Here is a 14,220-nt window from a genome sequence, read left to right on the forward strand (position 1 = left end):
AAGATGTACCAGATCACCTAATTGCCCAATTAACTAAACGACTCGGAAAGAGAAAAAGTTTCTTTAATCACTATTAAAGCAGAAATCCATTCTAATTGCAGCTGGTCTTTTATAATTAACAAAGTAATTTGTAAAATTTCCAGTACCATACTAATGTTTATATATATTTAAAATATATATGAATATATATATATTTTTTTTTTAAATAGGTTTTGGAGGTACTTACACTTCTTTAGGAAGTGTTGACTTCAACAATGCAGGGGTAAAAGTGGGTGGCAACAAGTTCATGAAGGCCAATTTATAAATAGCAAGGTGTTATTGAAGTGCTCTGACAGTTGTCATATTATTTCTGTTTCATGGTGCTTTCAAGTTGAGTCAAGTGGGAAGAAATGTGATAGTTTTATTTTCAAACAGCAAGTTTCTGAACAAGATCTCAGTTCAATAAAACTTGCGTAAATAAACAAAAATAACAACATGCATAACTATTTTGAACTAACTAATATCTTTGTTTCAATAACATTATTATCATTACCACCATTCTCATGACAACACAAAAAGCTGGAGTAACTCAGAGGGATGGGCAGCATCTCTGGAGAGAAGGAATGGGTCGAGACCCTTCTTCAGACTGATTTGACTCGTTGGCTTTCCTGTCAACCTCATGACCATCACCCCACTCTCTGCAACTGCTTATTAAGACCTTGATAAGCCAGAAAGGGGATTTTTCATGGATTTAGCCCCTGATGTATTCAATTATTCAGGCACCGCTTAAATCATAAAACAAGACACGTCAAATTAAGATCTTGCAAAGGAAACTGACAGAATCTTCATTCAATTAAACAGAAGAAAACAAAAGCAGGAAGGCTCCTTTGCAGACATATATGCTGCAACTCAACAAAATACCCTACATCATCCCCAAGCCTGATCGTGATATCCATCACACCTTTGTAATGTGTGACCCTTCAACAACCCTCTCATCCTTAACAAATTTACATTTTTATTTTGCATTCCTTTTATGTTCCAGCAGACATCGCTTCTTCAGACAAGGTATCTCATTCTGCAGCAACCTCCCTCAGCACATCAAGCTTACAACCTCTTTTGCGAACTTCAAATGCTTGCTTATGGTGCTATTTAGCTCGTTTTTCTCTACCACTATTTACTCCTCCCATCACCTACTCAACATTGAAACATCATCCTTAGCTGTAGGTTGGTTTACATGATGAGTACAAAAGCTGTTTTGAAGAATCTTCATTGTGTTGTTAATACGTTAATTTTTGAAATAATCCATACATGACGTGAAAACATTCCAGATCATTGTGTTATACTGTTATAGATCTCTTTAAATCAAATCTAGGTACAGAAGACATCATACTGTAATTTAAATGAGCTTTTTCTCGCAAGTTCCCCAGTCTAATTCTATTGCTGAGTGCCCTTAAGTAATTGCCTTTTCATGTGTGTGTTTCATTTTTTTTAAATGGTTGATTACCTCAGTCTTGAGTGGTCATTTATTTTCAAGTTTTCCACATCCTAAGAACCTGTTCTGTGAAAACTTTCCTTTGGTCACCATGTTAATACTACTATGCCATCCACCTACATTTTCAGCCAAATAAATTATCGATTAAAATATTTATTTTCTTATCTACAATTTTGGAGTTTGCATTATATCTTCCAGAGCGGGGCTACTGAAAAATACAAATATAGTCAGTCATTTTATTTCTCCATTAAAACTATTGAGTTCTATCAATCTGAAAGAAAATCATTCGAGAATATTCAGAAGTCTGAAGAAGGGTCTCGACCCGAAACGTCACCCATTCCTTCTCTCCAGAGATGCTGCCTGTCCCGCTGAGTTACTCCAGCATTTGTGTCTACCATACTTGAGAATACATATGCTAAGGTTTTACTGGTCTGCATATTTCTTTAAGTGCAGTTGTCAATTCATGAGCAATGCAGCATCAAGTTTGGACATGGCTAATTAAAGGTCTTCAGTACACAACACCTGCAGCTGTCATCTACTGCAGAAACTCTTCAGCATCTTACATCTTGCAACCTCATACATCCACTTTCCCATAACTTAAGCTTATTATAGCAATGCTAACTTACACCACAATGACCTTGCCACAATTGGACATTAAATAATTGAAGTTGGTGTTTTTGAGGCAAAATTACCCAAAATATTTAGCAGGAAAATATAGGTTCAGAAGAGTTGGTTTTGAACATATCATGGAAACAAATCTAAGCACAGTCTTAGACTTGCCATATAAAACAGGATTAAACCTAAAACAATGGTTTAGGTTTATTATTGTCATGTGTACCAAGGTACAGTGAAATAGTTTGTTTGGCAATAAAAAAGGGTTAAAAGCTAAGCACCTGGATTTTAAAGTACAAGGCAAAATGCAGGTTTTCCATCAATAATGACATTGTGCTTCTCCCAATCTGAAATGTTGTATGGTACTTCCTTTGCAGCACAGGTTAGAGATATAAAGGAATGAGAATACTGAATACTCCCACCACTTCCCTATTATCAAAATAAAAAATAATTAACTTTTCACAGCACTTTCTACACCTTCCAATCAGAATATTGTGCACTGGTTTTACTACAAAAGCAGCCCTAGAATTCAGTAATGAATGGGTAAACTACAAACAAGTTTAGAGCTGCTGTAGCTCACTCACTCTTCCCCTCCCACAACCTAATTAATACCATCTTGGAAACGGTGACAACCTGGTACAGAGCTGCTGGAGAGAAGTAAAATCTCATCTGCATGACTAACAGTGGAATTTCTGGAATTCTTAAGCCATTCCATTTGGCTTGTTTTGTGAATGCTAGTGGGTATGTTTCACTGCCAAAGAAAGAGATTGGCAACCATGCCATACTATTCAACCTGAAGCTGATTTTCTGACCCCATCTGCTCCCCCAAAGAATCTTTGCCTAAGTCCATGTACTGTTTAAACTTGAATGTTTGCTGTGCAATTCTAAACTGATTTACAATGGTCACCTTCCCTTTGTAAATCAAACGTGTAGAGAAATCTGCTGCTCATCCTACACCAAGTCTTTGGTACCATTATTTCAGTTTCTGCTAAATCAACAAACTCTCAGTCATAAAATGCAGGAGTAACTCAACGGGACAGGCAGCATCTCTGGAGAGAAAGAAAGGGTGACGTTTCGGGTTGAGACCCTTCTTCAGACAAAGGGCCTCGACCCAAGACGTCACACATTCCTTCTCTCCAGAGATGTCCCGCTGAGTGACTCCAGCATTTTGTGTCCACCTTCAATTTAAACCAGCATCTGCAGTTCTTTCTTACAAACTCTCACTCATCCAATTACTTAAATCCAATAAATAAATATCCTCATTCATTTTGTCTCCAAATCCAACTTCTTACCTCCTTTATAATCACTTGTGTATCATGCATTCTCTTTGCAGCATCATTGATGTTCATACCTTTACTGGGCTTGGTGTAACACTGTGAAATTTATTTTCTAAATCTCTCCCTCTCCCGTCCTTCCTTAAATATTTTCCTTAAGATCCTTAATGTTGACAACATTTTGGATGTTGAAATGAAATTCGCAGTATGAAGTGCACATTTCAAATGATCAATCCTGGAGCCCCACATAGCCAGAGTCATTGCCTGTATTCAAGGCCAAGGAGGGCAGATTTTGATTTACTGGGAAGTTAAGAGTTACAGGACCTATGTAAAAAAATGAACCAGAGGCCAAGATCAGATCCAACATGAATGCCAGAGCAGATGCTAGGGGATGTTTGGCTATCCTCTGCTCTTATTTCTTATGTTTTGGTCATTTCTGCTCATTTCCTGCTATTAATTCAGTATCTATTTTCTCCTCTCTTTCCAAAGTCTTAAATCATATCTTAGTAAATGCTGTCTTCTGCAGACAGTTACCTTTATAGGCAATCTCAAAGGTGTTTCCTCAAATGACCTACTTATGGAGTTCCATCCTGCAAAGAATAACTAAACTCATCACATTACACAGAGGACAGACACAAAATTCTGGAGTAATTCAGCGCGGGATTGGCAGCATCTCTGGAGAGAGGATATGGATGACATTTTGGGTCGAGACCTTTCTTCAGACTTATTGCATTACACATGTATCTTGAGGAAAAAACATGAATCCTTCAACCTCTAAACCATCTAATAACTTTTTCAAAAGTAGTTTTTCCAATTAAATCCAGGGAAGCCAAAACCATTATTTTCCAATACCAAAATCTCTGTTCCACAGACAGCCGTGTTTTTCTCCTTTACTTTTGATAGGTGGTCCCTCATGGTTGAGGATGATGCTTCCAGTCCAGGTCCCTGTTTTCTTTTTAGGTGTGTGAAGTCAATCGAAGACATTGCCATGTAGAAGGCTGGAGGTCCTTGCAGGTGGCTGGGTAGTTTGGGAGATGATATACTCCTTCGTCCATTTACACTGGGGCTCCGTGAGCTCCTAAGGAATGGACAAGGTTTGCAGTGTTATCTCAAGTACTACTCCATTTTGTGTGGTCATGGACCAGTAATTCCACAAATCAGTGATGATGTTAGCATTGTCGAAGAAGCATTTGAATTATTTCTTCTGTTTAAATGGAAATCACTTCTGATGACTGGGCTCAGAATCGAGTGACTGCTTTAGAATTCCAGTGTTGGACACGAAACGCGAGGTCTGTCCATTAGAGCTGAGTGAATGTAATCAGGGCCCCAACACTGGGGAAGTCGGCCTGGAAGAGGATAACAACAATGGATCACTTAACTTGCCAGTGAATTTGGAGGAATTTATAGAGGCAGAATTTTGATAGCTCACCAGTACTTTGAGCTGCGAACTGTGGTAATTGATAAATTCTAAGCATCTACAGAGGTACAGACCAATACTTCCCAGTAGACCACAAGCTATATTTTTCAAGATCTTGATCTTCAAAACACCACCTCAGACAACCAAAGGATATTCTGATGTACCGAAGGCAATGGAGTTTTTCATCATTAATGTCTTGTTGAGCAGAGGCTCACATGATATGGGAAATAGTTCATTCTTTGCAAGATCATGTTGACAGGCTCTGAAGTGTATTACAAGTCAAATGTTTTCAATCGCTGACACTCAAGTGCTAGCGGGTATCAGTGAAAAGCATAGCCCTGATTGATTTTACTATTGCCGTCAAGAACTGCAGAAATAAATACAGAAAGTTGGTGGAGGTGGGTATAGACAAATACAATTAGCCACACTTTTATTAAAAATAGAGAGTAAATATTTGGGTGTAGTCAGCAAATTTTCTTGTCAAGGGAATATGAAGCTGTTCACAAAGCTAAATCTAGTACGTATGAATCTGAAGTATGTTTGATTACAAGTTAAAACAAGTATTCCTCTATCCTGCAAAATTGTAGCTCTATACATACTTTTGCAATTTTAAACAGTGTCATAAAATACAACGATGTATAGCTAGAGTTCAAACAAAGGTAGAGCTTTTGGATTTGCAAAGATTAAAGCTTGCATTTGTGCTGTACATTTCATGGGGCGGCACTGTGGCGCATTGGACAGCACAGTAGTGCAGTGGAAGAGTTGCCGCCTTACAATTCCAGAGACCCGGGTTCGATCCTGACTACAGGTGCTGTCTGTACGGAGTTTGTATGTTTTCCCTATGACCACGTGGGCTTTTTCCGGGTGTTCCGGTTTCCTCCCATTTAAAAAAAACATGCAGGTTTGCAGGTTAATTGGCTTCTGTAAATTATCCCTAGTGTGTAGGATCGAACTAGTGTATGGGTGATTGCTGGTTGGCATGAACCAAGTGCTGTATTACTAAACTATACTAAACCTCATGACATTCCATGGCACTTCACAGTTAGTGAAATGATCTTGAAATGTTATGATTTTTAGGATGCCAAGAAACAGTGGAACACGCAAGGTTCCACAAACAAGAAATAAATAGCTACTCCAACAATTTTAGTGGTACCAACTGAAGGCTAAATATAAGCCTGTACGCCGGGGAGAACAGCCTACTCTTTGACTGCTACTACCGAGATGGTATTTCTTTATTTACACTTAGTTGAGAGCATTTGTGAATTTAGTGCAACTCACATTTATCTGTTCACTTCACCATTTGTCATTTAGTTGTGAAGAGGGAATAAGTAATGGGATCAGTTTCTAAATGCATTGTTTTTGACGCTTTGCACAATTTTGCACAAAAAATGTATAAAATCCGATCCAGCAACTCATTTTGTTGAATTGATCTATTTGAAAAATATATTCAAGAATGCGTTTGCATGTTATGGACTCACAAAACCTTTATATGTTCAAGTGAATATTCAGGACTAAAGTAGCCATTTACAATACGATAAAACTTTATTCATCCCAAGAGGGAAATTGGTCTGCCAACAGTCATAAAACACAAGAAGATACATGAAACATGAAATTAAGTGACGAGTGGAAAGTCCCAGATTATGGATGTGCAAAGATTTGGGAGGGGGGCAAAGGGGAGTCAGTCGACCCCACGACAGAAGGGGGCAGAGTTGTACAGTTTGATAGCTATAGGGAAAAGGGATCTTCTGTGGCATTCTGTGCTGCATCTTGGTGGAACCCGTCTGTTGCTGAAGGTGCTCCTCAGGTTGACCAGTGTGACATGGTAGGGGTGAGCTGTATTGTCCAAAATGCTCTGCAGTTTGAGGAGCATCCTCCCCTCCAACACCACCTCCAATGAATCCAACTCCACTCCCAGGACAGAGCCAGCCTTCCTAATGAGCTTGTTGATTCTGTCGTCGTCCACGACCTTTGTCCTGCTACCCCAGCACACAGAGTAGAAAAAGACCAACCATTGTTTTAAACATCCACAGCCAAGGTCTGTGAATGCAACATCCAAAGTTTAGGCCCTCACAGATTTATCGCTTATGGTAGATTTGTGAAAGAAAAAATAATGCCATATTAATACTATATAAATCTTGTATGCAAATATAATTTAGTGAATGGCAGTGTACATGTAAGTTTGCAAATGTTACAAATAGAATACATTTAAGGGGGGAAAAAACTATACAGAAGAGGAAAAAGTAATGGAGAGGACAGAACATTAAGAACATCAAGACACACCCATCTATAAATTTGCTGCAGTAGTAACACTGTTAAAAATATCATCATCCTGTCATTGTCACTGGTTCAAAATCTTGGAATCCCCTAACAGTAATGCAGATTTACCTTTAAAACAAGAACTCCAGTTATTCCAATTGGCAGATCACCACCCTGTTCTCAAACATGGGCAATAAATGTTAGCATTTATAGGGTCAAAACATTCTTCTGTCCATATCTGACTCATGTTGAGTCTTGTTCACCAATCTCTTGTGTTCATTGGCTAACACCATCTCCCATTTCTGCAACAGCTCAAATATGACAATAGCATCTTTTAAAAATCTGTTCCTTAAATTTTTTTAATCTTCAGCAAAGCTTTCAAATAACTGTTAAGGTTTCAAAATCAAATTCGGAACAATGCTCCAATGCATCACAGTGGAACATTTTAATATACTAACAGCAGTATTAAATGTAAGACAACAACATGCAAACATTTTGCTTCTGTTATAATATTGTTCCCAGGCCCGGCTTGCCTGCCGTGGACCAGGAACCCACCCGGAAGGTCCAGCTCGCCCGCCCAGACAGGAAAGTCGGACGGAGGGCCGGTGAGATCAGCTGCGGGAGTGAGTGTGCTGCCTCGATGGAGGAGTGCGCTGCTGGAGGCCCTTCAACAGTCTGGCGTTCAGCTGGATTGGCTGCAAGAGGCTGAGCACGTAGATGGATGCGTCCTGCGGCGGTGAAACAGCGGCAGAGGAGGGGCAGAAGACACCAGTTACGCTTCACCAGACCGAACCAGCAATGCTGCCAGGACAACAGGACTTCATGGTCAGGTCAAGAAGCCTGCATTTACAACAGGGACTTGAAAATGCTGCCAAATCTGGTGACTCTGTATACTGTCTCTGTACTGCGGAACTACTACCACACACTTGTACTGAAGGTATTCACAAAATGCTGGAGTAACTCAGCGGGTCAGGCAGCATCCCTGGAGAGAAGGAACGGGCGATGTTTCGGGTCAAGACTCAAATGTTACTCCAGCATTTTGTGTCTACTTTCGATTTAAACCAGCATCTGCAGTTTTTTTCCTACACACTTGTACTGTATCTAAGATGCTTTTCTAAGATGTATCTAAGTGCTTATGTATAGTGATACTGAACTGTATACAAAAACGAATTTCACTGTACATATAACATATAACATATAACAACTACAGCATGGAAACAGGCCTGTCCGGCCCTACCAGTCCACGCCGACCATTCTCCCTGACCTAGTCTCATCTACCTGCACTCAGACCATAACCCTCTAATCCCCTCCTATCCATATACCTATCCAATTTACTCTTAAATAATAAAATCGAGCCAGCCTCCACCACTTCCACCGGAAGCCCATTCCATACAGCCACCACCCTCTGAGTAAAGAAGTTACCCCTCATGTTACCCCTAAACTTTTGTCCCTCAATTCTGAAGCTATGTCCCCTTGTTGGAATCTTCCCCACTCTCAAAGGGAAAAGCCTACCCACGTCAACTCTGTCCGTCCCTCTCAAAATTTTAAAAACCTCTATCAAGTCCCCCCTCAACCTTCTACGCTCCAAAGAATAAAGACCCAACCTGTTCAACCTCTCTCTGTAGCCCAAGTGCTGAAACCCAGGCAACATTCTAGTAAATCTCCTCTGTACCCTCTCCATTTTGTCGACATCCTTCCTATAATTTGGCGACCAGAACTGCACACCATACTCCAGATTCGGCCTCACCAATGCCCTGTACAATTTTAACATTACTTCTATACTCGATGCTCTGATTTATAAAGGCAAGCATACCAAACGCCTTCTTCACCACCCTATCCACATGAGATTCCACCTTCAGGGAACAATGCACAGTTATTCCCAGATCCCTCTGTTCCACTGCATTCCTCAAATCCTGCATTCCTCAATTCCCTACCATTTACCCTGTACGTCCTATTTTGATTTGTCCTACCAAAATGCAGCACCTCACACTTATCAGCATTAAACTCCATCTGCCATCTTTCAGCCAACCCTTCCAAAAGGCCCAAGTCTCTCTGTAGACTTTGAAACTCTACTTCATTATTAACTACACCACCTATCTTAGTATCATCTGCATATTTACTAATCCAATTTGCCACACCATCATCCAGATCATTAATGTAAATGACAAACAACAGTGGATCCAACACAGATCCTTGGGGTACTCCACTAGACACTGGCCTCCAACCTGACATACAATTGTCAACCATTACCCTCTGGTATCTCCCATTCAGCCATTGTTGAATCCATCTTGCAACCTCACTATTAACACCCAACGATTTAACCTTCTTAATCAACCTTCCATGTGGAACCTTGTCAAATGCCTTACTGTATACCTTGGTATATGTGACAATAAAGTACCATTGAACCATTAATATGAACACTAAAGTGGTATTTCCATATATTTTCATTACCTGTAGCTTCATATATTTTAATTGTAATTTCATTTTATATTGAGAGATGACTTTTCCAGCACTGAACATAAAAATGGTAATTGAAATAAAAAGCTGTGAAAGGCAGCTGACAAGTAAACAGGTGAGATTAGCTTAGAAATGGCATGTTAATGAGTGATTTTATCGTTGTTATGATCAATTCTGTATTCATAATATACTTGTCTTTTTTTCTTTCCCAATAAGCCACTGGGCATTGAGCACCAGGGGGATTTTACCAATAAACTAACCAGATTCAAATGGGTTTTTTTTTAAATGTGTGCGAGTTAGTTATGTAGTTGCCTTTTACAAGTTCTGTAGCAAAACATGTATGAACTAAAACATCTCTTACAGAGTATGCTGCGATCTTACCAGAGGGCATCTTAACTAATCAACAATGTTTATTTTGCTTATAATATTACATCATTGCTTTATATGCCATCATCTATTGCATCTACTCAATGGAATGTACTTCAAAATTGTATGAATAGGAAGTAAACACAGTACAAAGCGTTCTCAAGACAGACTTTAAATGCAGTTCAAGCATATCATGCCACATATAGTTGGAATGTTTGGCAATTAAGGCAGCCAAATCACTTACCATCTCAGCTAATAATATAGTCCCAATAATGACTTACAATTCAGTAATAGCACAAGTCTGTAAATCATTTAGCTTACTAGTTTGCGAACAAATTTAACCACACAGATTGTTGCATCTTGAGGCCACATGTCTGCTTATTCAGAAACAAATTCTCGCTCAGTTGTGAAGCTGGGGTTGAAAGTGGGGTCGGGTAAAGGAATTGTTTCCCACAACAGGGCTGTTCAGTTGCATCCTCACCCAGCTGAAGAGGAGCATTGTCATTCAAGTCTCATTCCAAAAACTTGAACGCAAAAGCCTTGGATGACACTTCAGTGCAGTACTGCACTGGAAAAGGTGCCACCTTTTGGATAAGGCAATAAACTAATTCTCCATATTCCTTTGTGGGTGGTTGCAAAGGTCCTGTGGCAATATTCTGAAGAGATGGTTTAGTTTTCTACAATGACCTGGCCCATGTTTACCTCTTAATCAGTGCCACCAAAATAGATTCCCAGAATATTACATTGTTTAGGACTAAGCTGTACACACATTAGTGGGTATCTTTCCAACATTACAACAGTGTCTAACTTTAAAAGTATTATTCTTTAGGCACCTCAGACAAATCTTCAGTTTTTTTCCAATTAATCTGAGTGTTAAGAATATTTCTTGGACTCAATATTTCTTTTTCAATATCAGCAACCATTTAAGGCACTTAATATCTGAAAAGCATTTCAAAATCTTTTTCCAGGAACATACCCACTATCCTCTGTGTTACCCCTCTTTTCCCCCTCACCTTAAACCTATGTCCTCTGGTTCTTGATTCCCCCACTCTGGGCACGAGACTCTGTGCTTCTACTCGATCTATTCCTCTCATGATTTTGTACACCTCTAAAAGATCACCCCTAATCCTCCTGCACTCCTGTTGTGCGAATAGAGTCTCGCCTGCTCAACCTCTCCCGATAACCCAGGCCCTTGAGTCCTGGTAACATCCTCATAAATCTTCTCTGCACCTTTTCCAGCTTCTTTCCTATAACATGGTGCCCAGAATGAACACGATACTCTAAATGCAGCCTCACTAAATGCAGTCTAATATAACTGCAACATGACCTCCCAACTTCTATACTTGTATTATTTGTTCTTACAACAAAAATAACACTGAACACTAAACATAAATTTAAAGAATTGCAGCAAAATGATTGAAAGTAAAATTTGATTCTGCACAGATGATTTGCTAGGACAGATGAGACTTTGTAGCAAAGCATATAATAATAATAATAATAATAATATTCATTTATTGTCATTGCAACGAGTACAACGAAATTAAAAAAATAGCCAATCCTGACGGTGCGTACAAACATATATGCAATAAATGCAAAAACAAATAAATACATAAATACAATTAAATACAATTATATTAAGTACAAGATTTTTTAACGGTGTTGCCTAGTGCAAAGGTAGTGTTCAGTTCTCGTATGGCCCTGGGGTAAAAACTGTTCTTAAGTCTGTTTGTTCGGGATTTGATCGACCTGAAACGTCGACCAGAGGGCAGATGAACAAACAGACGGTGGCCGGGGTGGGATGGATCTTTTATTATTTTGCCTGCTCTACTGAGGCAGCGTAGGCTGAACAGGTGCTCCAGGGAGGGCAGTGAGCAGCCGATGATCTTCTGGGCCGTCGTGATGACCCTCTGAAGGGCCTTCCTGTCCTTTTCTGAGCAGCTGGCATACCATGTGGTTATACAGTATGCCAGCACACTCTCGATGGAGCAACGATAGAAGGACAACATGAGCTTCTCCTGCAGGTTGGTTTTCCTGAGGATCCTCAGGAAGTGGAGTCTCTGCTGTGCCTTCTTTACTGTGGTGATGGATCAAAGAAAGACCAAGTTACGACTGCAGACATAAAGGATTTTTATTTTGAACACAGACTCAGTGCTCTGATGGAAAACTGGATTAGAAGATCAAAGTTGGCTCACAATCAATGTCTCATTGAGTCATATAGAGTGATACAGTGTGGAAACGGGCCCTTCGGCTCCTTCAAAACAAATTCAGACACTACATTAAATATACAAGTTGGCATTCAGCATCTCTAAAGAAAAAAAGGTAGGCTAATGGTTGAAATGTATGCTTCACCAAAAAGTTCCACAGCCTAAAATATGAAGCCAAAGCAAAGTACTTGGGCAACAATAGCCAAAGATGTGCTTTTTGTATTGAAGGATAGGTACATTTTGAGGGATGGAGGAAAGCCAGAATATTTTGAGATTGTCAATGCTGACAAACATGGCGAGTTAGCAGAAGTTTGCTAACAAGGATGTGATTCAAGAGATTATTGAGAGTATGCAGTGAGCGACATGAATTCATAAGTCATGAAGGTCGAAAAACCAGATACTTTAAGGAAACGGGGTCTAAATCAGGAAATTCATGACAGCAAATGCATCTTGCACTCAGATTAAAATTTAGTATATCTATTCTAGACTTAATTGATTTTACTGCTCCTCCAGAGAGTAGATCTCACATCACCCCTGCAGCAAACTGCAATCTCTGTTTTCTGACCCGACAGGATCTTGTCTCCTTGGTAACTCACATATCCCTACTCCACCTACCTCTTCCTTCTGGATTTTATTGCAAGCTATAACAAAAACAGTTTTGAAATACCATATTGAAACTGATTGCCCAAATTCTTTTTTAACAGATATAGATCACATACAAAACACCACAACATTATTTTTGTTTTACAATTTATAATAATAAATATTGATAATTGAATCAATCAAAAGGCTTTAGGTTCCATTTCTGGCCCGACTGCCCGTTTCTCATAATTCATGACCAAGAGGTCAATTGGTTGTTTAAAACTTCAACTTTCTTATCATTCCTGGCAAATGTTGCAATAGTAATATAAATTAACATTATTGATTGTCTCATCCCTTTAAACACAACTGCAAACATCAGCAAATGGTTGGTATTTCCAAAATGATCCACCTCTGTAATTCACAACTTAATAAGTACTCGTGTTTAGGACAACAGCCTTCTTTTCAAAAGCTAGAAAAAGCATAGCTAGGCACTCATATTAAACTCATACGGCATTCAAATTTGTCCAATACTAAAAATATTACTATTCATTGAAACATTACTCAAATCTGTGCAGACTCCCATTTAAGTCAGAGCCATCACTGAATTCATTAGAAAGGCCAGGGGAGCTGGGAGACAATAAAAGCAGCTGAAAACACGGCCCCAAGTTTAGAAACAAATAACTTCAAAAACAAAAGATAGACACAAAAAGCTGGAGTAACTCATCGAGACAGGCAGCATCTCTGGAGAGAAGGAATGGGTGACGTTTCGGGCCGAGACCCTTCTTCAGACTAAAAATTTTTTAAACTTCAAAAACAACCTCATAGAAACATGGAAAATAGGTGCAGGAGGCCATTCGGCCCTTCGCGCCAGCACCGCCATTCATTGTGATCATGGCTGATCGTCCCCAATCAATAACCCGCACCTGCCTTCTCCCCATATCCCTCGATTCCACTAGCCCCTAGAGCTCTATCTAACTCTCTCTTAAATCCATCCAGTGATTTGGCTTCCACTGCCCTCTGTGGCAGAGAATTCCACAAATTCACAACTCTCTGGGTGAAAAAGTTTTTTCTCACCTCAGTTTTAAATGGCCTCCCCTTTATTCTAAGACTGTGTCCCCTGGTTCTGGACTCGCCCAACATTGGGAAATTTTTTCCTGCATCTAGCTTGTCCAGTCCTTTTATAATTTTATATGTTTCTATCAGATCCCCTCTCATCCTTCTAAACTCCAGTGAATACAAGCCTAGTCTTTTCAATCTTTCCTTATATGACAGTCCCGCCATCCCAGGGATCAATCTCGTGAACCTACGCTGCACTGCCTCAATTTCAAGGATGTCCATCCTTAAATTAGGAGACCAAAACTGTACACAATACTCCAGATGTGGTCTTACCAGGGCCCTATACAACTGCAGAAGAACCTCTTTACTCCTATACTGAAATCCTCTTGTTATGAAGGCCAACACTCCGTTAGCTATCTTCACTTCCTGCTGTACCTGCACGCCAACTTTCAGTGACTGGTGTACAAGGACACCCAGGTCTCGCTGCGCCTCCCCCTTACCTAACCTAACCTAACTCCATTGAGA

The 14,220-nt window shown here is 39.7% G+C and overlaps 1 protein-coding gene across 3 annotated transcripts in view; it reads right to left on the reverse strand.

The window, feature by feature from the left end:
- ctnnal1 (catenin (cadherin-associated protein), alpha-like 1) overlaps window positions 1-14,220 on the reverse strand; it is a 266,065-nt gene that overhangs the window by 147,400 nt on the left and 104,445 nt on the right. The window lies entirely within an intron of this gene.

The sequence above is a fragment of the Rhinoraja longicauda genome, chromosome 2, assembly GCF_053455715.1.
Source record: "Rhinoraja longicauda isolate Sanriku21f chromosome 2, sRhiLon1.1, whole genome shotgun sequence".
Taxonomy (NCBI): Eukaryota; Metazoa; Chordata; class Chondrichthyes; order Rajiformes; family Arhynchobatidae; genus Rhinoraja; species Rhinoraja longicauda.